This window comes from Cupressus sempervirens, chromosome 4 (genome assembly GCF_028749045.1).
Source record: "Cupressus sempervirens isolate cs-2001-9-10 chromosome 4, ASM2874904v1, whole genome shotgun sequence".
Classification (NCBI taxonomy): domain Eukaryota; kingdom Viridiplantae; phylum Streptophyta; class Pinopsida; order Cupressales; family Cupressaceae; genus Cupressus; species Cupressus sempervirens.
Window position 1 is genome coordinate 219,315,737 of NC_143121.1, and position 10,068 is coordinate 219,325,804.

Genomic DNA, 10,068 nt, shown 5'->3' on the forward strand with positions numbered 1-10,068 from the left:
AGCAACCGGAGGACAAGACACCTTACGGTTTAAAATTGAAGGATGAGAACCCCTTAATTTCCATTGCTGAGTTAATGGACAAAAACCCTTGATTCAAGGCATTTAAAATTTAAATAACATGAGCATACTGCAGATTGGAACATTTGCAGCAGAGATATAGGAATAAGTTCTATCGTCTGAGACATATGCTAAGCACTGAATCTGAACTGTGTAATGAACTGTTTGCAATGAACCTAGAATTAGATTTCATTATTTAAAGAAAAAGGAGGAGAAATTAAAAGGGGAGATTGCAATAAACTGTTTATAATTAATCATGCACCAATTATTGTGCATTAGATTTTATTATTTAAGAAAAAGAAAGAAAGTTTGAATTATACTTGTGATGTCCACAAATGACAAAGTGTGGATCAATACACCTCAAAAACAAAGTTAAAAATAACTAGAAAGGAGGGCTAAAAGAACTCTACTAGCCAAAGTTTCAAACTCTTAAATAAATTCAGAATAGACCAAGAGATTTAACATTAAATCTAATTTGATTAAAAAATCTAGAACTAGAACTAGAAATAAAATATTAAAAATCAACAATGAAAGTGGTAAGGTCTAGACAGGTCATAAAGCAACCCCATGCACCACAACACAAACGTTCAATAATGTGCCAAAAGAAAATTTGCTTTGCGAGGAAAAACAGCTCACCAAGATCAGCATAACAGATGATTGAAGTTAAACAATTATTGAGAAACATAAACGGAATTCCTTCTACACAAGTAAAATCCAGTGCATAGAGAAATGTGTCTTGTGAAGCTCATTCTTGCCAATTTTTCTTTCTGCATACTTCTTGCCATACAGTGCAAAGTCTGAATGCAGTAAAATCCCAAGGGACAACAACCTTGCCTAAATCCAAGGGGATGGTTGAGAAGAAGAAAGATTGAGCTAATGGTAGGTCACGCCCTCCTGAGAAAGGGTACCTAAAACCAAATTTGAAGGAGCAGCAAAGAGAAATCCAAGGCCAAGAAGGGGCGGTTTGCAAGATTCCAAAGCTCCATTTGTTAAATGAGAATCTTTCTTCTTAGGACAAAAAAGTGAAAATTTGAAGCTATAGCATGTGCACTTTTGAAGCGGTTGAAACTAGCTAAAGGTGAGGACTCACACAATCTTTAATAAATGCTTAAATGGGCAGATTAATGACTGGAAGTCGAATAGTATAATAGAAGAAGTTAGGTTGATTCATAAGAACTTAATAGAATATTTTTAGGATGTCCTTATCTCTATGTTAATGGAAGATTAATGTTCTGTTGATGCACATATAAAATTTATATAAAATATCTTTTAAAATTTCTATACAAACAGAATGTGGGCATTGTCCATTTCTAATTTTGTTTGCAAAAACAAAATTAAGAAACCTTGCCTTAACATATATATCATTAGCATAAGTGACTATGCTTGAGGCAAGTGTCCTCACTGATTTGCAGGAAGACATATTAGACTTGCTCTAAAAAACACAATTATTATTCCTGGAATCTGGTCAAAAGCTTTCCCAAGTCTTGGTAAAAGACTCACTATACTAAATGAGATTAGGGATATTTTCTTCTGTACCAGTGAATCAAAATCCAGCTCAGTCTTCCGGCCACAGCAACCATTTAGCAACACAATGTAAGAAAATCCTTCTACTACCATATAGGGTTTTAGAGATTTTTTGTGTTAATGCAGTAAACATAATGAGTGGTAGTTTTGATCACCTTTCATGTAAACAACTAAATCATTCTATATTTTTCAAACCCCAAGCTGCATCATGTTCAAACCATTCCAAGTTGTTAAAGCAAAAACAAAAACTTTAAATCACCACTTTAAGTATTTTTTGGTCTCTTTTCACATTAGCATGCTTAACGTACTTAAATCATGTTCTTTTTCTCTCAAGTCATAGGATTGAAACACCATAACTATCTAGCTTAATCCTCAACTGGTGTTGAAATTTAGAGTTTCCTTATCCTTAAGAAATTTAGAGTTTCCTTATCCTTATGAAATTTAGAGTTTCCTTATCCTTATCAAAGATATTCATCCTGTTTCAAAATCAATCTTTTGTTATTGCATTGCATCAATAGAATTCTCAAGGTTTCAAAGCAATGAGTTGCTCTTTCCCTTCATTTATTATTGCTTTGGTTTGCAAGTGATTTTTGGAAGCTGTACAATTCAAGTACCAAATCCAACAGAAAATCAAAGCACCAAAACTATGATTTCTTGTTCTTTTCTTAAGAAAATTGGCCTAGTACAATTGAATGGTGCATCCATTAGTGGAGGGGGGGTAAAAATCACCGCTGGGATTGATTCTTCTCAACTTCAATTTGCTGATGACACTTTGTTGATGGGAGAAGCTTCAATGAAAGAAGCAAGCCCAATAAAATCAATGTTGGAGGCCTACAATAATCAGTTTTTGACAATCAATTATCTGGAGTAAAGCAGAAATTTTCTTCTTTAATACATGCTAGGACAAAAAAAAAGCAATTTCAAGGATTTTAGAAGTTAAGACAGGAACCTTACCAAATAAGTTCCTTGGAATACCTTTCTTTGGGGGGGGCGTAAGGAACAATCTTCTAGACCACTGTAGCAAAAGATTGAAGGGGGGAAAAGTAGGTGATTGCCTTTAGCAGGTTGCCTCCTAATGTAAAAAAAAGTTGTTTCAGCAATCCTCCTTTTTTAGTTGTCATGTTTAGAGATCCCAGTTAACATAATTAAGGCCATAGAGAAAAGAATGCATAGACTAATGTGAAATGGAGCCAGGATCAGGATAAATTTCCCTTGCTAGCAAGAGATGGAATACATCAGAACAAGTCAACTGTGGGGTGGTGGTTTAAGAAATTGGCAACTAATGAACAAAGCCATGGGATCTACAAACGAACAAAAAGCTTCAAACGAACAAAAAGCTTCAAGGCAAAGTATTTGGATAGCCAAGATAAAAACTGAATATTAACAATTCAGTAATACAGTACCCTCCAAGAGGGTCTGCTATCTGGAATTTTATGTTGTCATGCTGACCTTTTATTACCAATCATTTATCCAGCTCATTGGAGATGGAAATAAAAATGACTTCTGAAGCGACTCATGTGATGGTCATAGAATACTAAGCAAATATGTGAAATTCAGGAAGGTGCAACAAAAACCAAGCATGGTATGGGGTTCTAGGGTTAAAGACGATATTGAAAGGAGATACACTGAATGGAGTGGATGTATTGGATTGGAAATCCCCTTCCAATTTACTGTTGTCAAAACAAGATCGGCATCTGCTTTCAGCAATCATTAAAGAAATGCTGGCTATGTTCAATGGATAGCAAAATGATATAATTTGGTGTGGATCTCAGAAAGGGAACTATTCTGTAAACTTGGTTATAAAATCTTGGAAAATGCTAATTTCGGAGAAGACTGGCTGACAATATATGATGGATTTAACATTGTCTGCCAAAGGCAGGCTCCTTCAAGGCTGACTTTAAAAGGTTGGATATTATCAAGAAAAATGCTTATGCGTCTAGGTTTTAGAGGCCCATTTAGGTATGCATGAACGTAAAGAAGCTCTAGACCACGCATTGACAACTCTGGAAACGTGGAAACTGAATGCCATTTTGTTACTGACTGTGCTGCCTTTAAGGGCAGCAGGGGCAGGTTCACGGAATTTCTAACAGCTTGCTCCTGGCATAACGTATTTAGCAAGGAGAACATTGAGAAGTTTGGGGCCCTCATCACCGTTTGGCACAAGAAAAGGCTTGATCCATTGAAAGCGACAGGCTGTCCCATAGGCTGTGTTTAGTCTCGAGGACATTAATGTTTTATTTATTTATTTCTTTCTTTCTTTTAAATGCTAGAGGTTTTTACAAGAAAAATTAAATTGGATAGGCCCATTGCCTCAGTCCATGTTGGGAAACAACCCCAGCATCTTCTACCTTCTCAAGCATATGGCAAATATGTACATCTACTATCATTTGGGAAAACAGGAGATTATTGCAGGACAGGAGAGTGCATTTGCAAAGGATGTTTAATAGGATACAAGTTGCTATATCAGAACTAGTGAATGTAGCTGCCTATAAAGATTGCACTAAGTAAAACCCCATTCACCCAAGGTGATAATAAACTACAAACTCAATGGCCATTTCTCAAATTCAGGATTGCTAATGGGCCCAATGGGATTAATCACATTCTGATGGTAAACAAGGAGGTGAAATGGGAACCTCTGAAAGATTGAAGGATCAAAGCCAATTTTATGGTGTGCCGAAGGGGAATCTGAGCCCCTTGTCCAGGTTTTATGACAAGAGATTATAGAGGTAAAATAGCATTGCAATTGGAGCAGAAAGATTGCAAGAAGGAACGAACAATATTGCAGAAGCCCAAGCAGCATCTGTAGGAGTATGGCCCCAAAACTTGGTGTTGAGATGATTAATTTAGAAGGCAATTCAATGGCCATAGTAAATACATTTATGCAAGGTAGAGCATTGGTTTGGAATACTAACAAATTTATATTATCCATATGTAAAAAGTTGAACTCTTCAAAGATTTTAGAATTACACATGAACCAAGCTCAGAATGATGTGACAAACAAATTATCCAAGTGTACTATATCACTAAATGATAATAACTCATCGTACTCTTGGGAAAGATTCGATGACTTTGTCTGGGATGAAATATTTGAAGTACACCACTGATGTGAAATTTATCATCATTATTTGGCAAGACAAAAATTCAATGTGAGATTTGGGACAGCTCCCATTTAATTTGGAATTCATATTCTTGAGCCTCCCCCCTCGAAGGAATTACGGTAGGCGTTATTTTCTCAAGAGAGTTCTGAAAAAAGGATTTGTGAGAGGCGGAAAGATTTTAAGAAACATGGAGGCTAGTTTTACTGTTTCAGAAACAAAGCAACAATTGGCCTCTTTGGGTGAGAAATCAAAGGAAGTTAAAAATTATCTTCAAACTTCATGATTCAACGTTTTTGCATATTTTGGATCTTATGTTGGGAGAACTCATGAAAAGAGAACATGGGTATTAGGTAAATGCTGATATTGTTGCAATGTTTCTTGCATAGGAGTTTAAATTCAATACAAAAGGGGAGGTGGAAGTTAAGAAGAATGTATAACAGAATGGGTCTTTGGGCTAAAGTCTTTGATGGAGTGTGTGGTCTTGGAAAAGGAAATTAGGGATGATGAGGACTATTAGCATGCAGTGGAGGTAAGAGTGAATGGCCTCAAACCGTTTATAATCTGGAGCGCCAAAGGCTCGCATGAGGACCATAGATATTCACCAAGTACTCTGAGTAATGGCCTCCTAAACATCAAGTCATGTGATATTCACAAAGTACCCTTCAGTAATGGCCTCCTCAACATCAAGTCGCATGATATTCACCAAGTACTCTTCAATAATGGCCTCTTGAACATCAAGTCACATGATATTCATTGAGTACTCTTGAGTAATGACTTCTTGAACATCAAGATGCATGACATTCACCAAGTACTCCAAAAATGTTCATTAGTTATGTGCACATGTATCCTAAATGATACTTACCATAGGAACATTCATGGTTTGTTTAAGGAACTTAGTCCACCATCCAAGATATAATCTATCATGATCTACTTGGACATTATAAGATATACATCATAATAGAAGATGAGGCCTCTGATGAAGTGTTAGTCTCCCTCTAAATCTGATATCAATCTTCCTTTTCTATATATCCTTTAGAGGTAGTATCTCTAGAAATGACTACTCTTTATGAGGCACTTGGATTACTCATACTTGAGCTTCTCATAGCTATATATCCTTTAGAGGTAGTATCTCTAGAAATGACTCCTCTTTATGAGGCACTTGGATTACTCATACTTGAGCTTCTCATAGAGACTTTTTTTCAACTTCTTTATATAAATATAAATATCTTCACAAAGCCGAAAACAGGAGGAAGGGTTTTCATTGACTCTCAAATTGTGATTAATGGCATAATCAAAGGGAAGATGGATAACTATTTTATGGATAAGTTTATCAGAAAGATTCAAAGATTTCTAGATGGATTTGAAAATCTTCTTGTTAGTCATACTAGATGGGAGGGGAACATGTTAGCTGACAAGATGGCTAATGTTGATGTGAATTTGGGAGAGCCAAAAGAGGTAATAAAGGATTTTAGGCATCTATCATTTCCTAAAATATTTTCCCCTTAGTCGATTGGATGAATGAAAGGATCCCAACAACAATGGGGTGGAGTGGTGGTAAGTTGGTAGTGGAGGGAATGTTCACAGGCACATGATGTAACTTTTGGCAAAGGGATGTAAGGATTATAATGAGCAGGCGTCACTCCCAATGACGTAAGTGTCTAGAGAACTTTCTAGATTAAGGCAGATTTTAAATAGGTTCAAAATCTAGATGTCATTGTCTTTAAAGAGTGAGCAGAGTTAATGATAAAAATACAACATGGAGGCTAATTTCTACATGATGACGCCAAACAAAAAGCAAACTTTGAGGTTTTGCAAAGAGATAACACCATGTTGTCTTGCAAAGGTGTTCCGCATTAATGAGGAGTTGCTCACCACTATTGGGAAGGAGTTTCCAGAGAAAGATTTTCATCCTCGGACGAATGTAGACAATTCCCCTCAGTTTAGTGCGTGGGCATTCCTTTTGGATCAGAATCACGAGGAGGTTGCAAGAATAGTCAAATTGTCCTTGGCACCGGATTGGTGTCTGGTGTATCAGGTTGGACATGGCAACAGTGGGTGTTGGCTTTTGCACGATGGAGGGTGTCTGGAGACAAGTTCAAGGATCAAAGGATGGAGTGCAACCATTCATTATTTTTTACACTTCAAATCTAATTGGAAGAGGGCGGGGGAGGCCCAATCTACTTGGTTGGAATTGTTGCATTCCATGGGCGAATGAGGGGAGGACCAAAGGAGAATGGCGGAAGAAAGGAGGAGAAAGACTCGAAGCAAAATCAAGGAATGCACAGTTGGTGTTATTCCAATGGAGGTACCACCACTTGTTCTGGGCAAGAAGAATTAGTAAGGTGGATATTGTTGGTAGGGTGATGATCAATGAATCAAGGGAGGACATGTTGGCACATTAGGGGCATCACGGATGAGCTTCTACTTGGGTGTTATTCAGCTGCCCATTTTTTGTATTACGGCCTACTTCCTAGATGTGTGTTTGTGTCCTTTGTTAGTATTACATCCCAATTTTTGACCCAATTTAAAATGTTCATATAGTCATTGAGGTTTCATGTATAGTCAGTTGACAGTTGAAATTTGTTATAATCATGTGAAATTGTAAGATGGTTAATCATTATAATTTCATACAAAGATGATATGCTAGTTAACCGTTATGATGATATTTTAAAGCTATTGCAGATAGTTGGTTATTTTATCATGAACTCATGGGAATTGAAAAGGCGGTTAGCCATTACAATCATTTAAGAATAATAACTTGTTATGGTAATATGATTTAACTATGGAGAATTTCCTTGTAGGGAGCACGTCAAAGGGGTGGAAGCATCGTCAGAAAAGAATTGGGCACAGAAGCATCACCATCACTAGGCAAATGGGTATGAATCTTGAATCACCATGGTTAAGGACCTAGCGAGTTGTATAACAAGATACAATCATTGAACACGCATGAGCTATTCGATAATCTTTAAAACATTTTAACATTTTAACTTAGTAAAAGTACATACATTTAATGGTTTATGATTGACATTCTCATCACTTCAATATAATACATATATATGTATGTACACATTGATATAAAAATAAGGTGACTCCATATTATTAATTTATACAAGCTTATATCTATTAAAATACGTATATTTAAATATGCGTACACCTGGAGAAGATATAAAGATAAATAATCTTTCAAGTGATACACGTATTTAGATATGCATACATTAGTAGGTACAACCTTGGATAAATATTAAATATGATGCCATCATAATAATATATATATGTGCAAATATATATATATATATATATATATATATAACTTTATAAATTAAGTAACCTTCGAGTTCTCTTTCATATTTATTTACTTCCTTATAACAGGCAAGAATGTACACTTGGCATTTTTATCGATGACACAAGAAGACGATTCTTCTTCTTTTTATAACTGCTCAAGCATCATGGCTTCTTGGAAGGTTTTATTATTTTCAAATGCCTCCTTTTATATATAGGTCGGGAGAACCAATAACTGGTGTTCTACATTTTACACCTCTCTCTCTTATGTTTTCTTTTATCAATATTTGTTGCAATTGATTAAGTACAAATCGTAGTTATTGTTTACTTTGAGCTCTGCACTTTGGATTACTCACATCAAGGGGAGTCGACTGCATAGAATCAAGCCAACCTCATGTCTCCCTAATCAGGTTATGTGGTCAGCCATTCCAAGTCATATTTTGTTATATACATATTTACAATCGAATTTACAATAGTAAGATATGTGTCAATAAATTGCAAAATTGAATAAACATTCGATGAGTTCATTCTTTCCATGTTAAGTCGAGATCAATTGTATATGTCATGCACGGACGTCTCTGTTACAGTTGGATTCCAAAATCAAACTAATTCCTTGAAGTCTTTAAAGAGAAGTTCTCAGGGCATAAAAACTGTATTATGACAGTTCTAAAAATATATTATTCTTTACACCAACTGAGATTCAACAAGAGAATTGGATTACTCTAAGATTTGACACCTAGGACTCACCCGGTCGGATGGCCAAGAAATAGGGTAAAGAGGTGAGAGAAAGTCCTGCAAGAACAATTAAAACAAAATCAGAATTGATTCAACAAATTTATTACTTTTTAAAAAATCATTTAATAGCTCATGCATGTTCAATTCATTCTCTTTTGATAAGTCGAGTGGTGTGATTATGTACCAAGATGCTCAGTGGCTAAGAAGGTGTTCCATGTATATTTCGGGTAGTGAGAGCCTTTCTAGTTAGAGAAAGTGTGGGGATAAGTTTAAGGTCCGTGGTTGGGAGGTTAAGCCCTTGACAATGTTTCCCCTCCACAAAATGTCACGACGTGCATCAGACAAACACAAGTTAAGCATTCAAACATTTATTGGTTAATAAGTAAATTACTTTTATGATGTTTATTCAAGTAAGAAGATAAGATGGATTGGATTTATATCATTGTTTCAGTTATTTTCCTTTATTGAAAACCACTTTTCTCGTCAACATAATTGGTAAACAATTAGATCGGTTGATCTTCCAACTGAACATGAAATATAACTATATGCAAGAGATAGGTTTATCTAATGGATTGTTATTTCTATCATCATTTATTAGAATAATGAATATGAGCACACCTTCTAACTGAATGTTATTGCCATAGTTAGCAATAGAAAAGAAAAGAATGATACAATGGTATTGATGCCCTAAATGATACAGTGGTATTTGATGCCCTCAATGATACAATGGTATTGACACCCTAAAAGATACAGTGGTATTTGATGCCCTAGATGATATATTGGTATTTGTCATTACGATAAAGTAGTCTAGCTATTTGTTCCTTAAGAGGCATTTTATGGACTAACCTAGGTTTTGCAAAAGCATCCCTAGACGGTTTTCTCGTTTTGAATTCTACAATATACAAATTGTAAATTCTTTGGTAAATTCATTGATGGTATATTCAATTGTTAGTTATAAGATTTTTGTTTAAGTGATTGTTACCGTTAATCTCATTCACATGAACATAACTGATATAACTACCTTCCTATGAATATGAAGTAATAACTATGTTTCTTTGATATGTTAGTTGTTAGTTAAGACCCGTGAAAAGTGGTTGTTACAATTAGTGTCAATGTTAATGTATGTAGGAGTTTTTGTTGGTGTCGAGATGTAATGTAGGTGTCCATACTTATGTTCGATGGGGAAATATGTTGTTCTTGAGGCTGCTATATGACAATGGGTTTTGAAAATCAAGGCTTTAAGGCCTCCTATGCTGCAAATGTAATCCTTGTTTAAATTCAATAAATTATCACTTATCAAAACAAACAAAAAATCACAAAAATCATATTTTTATTCTTCTATTATTCCATTTCATAACCTTTCTATTTAATATAT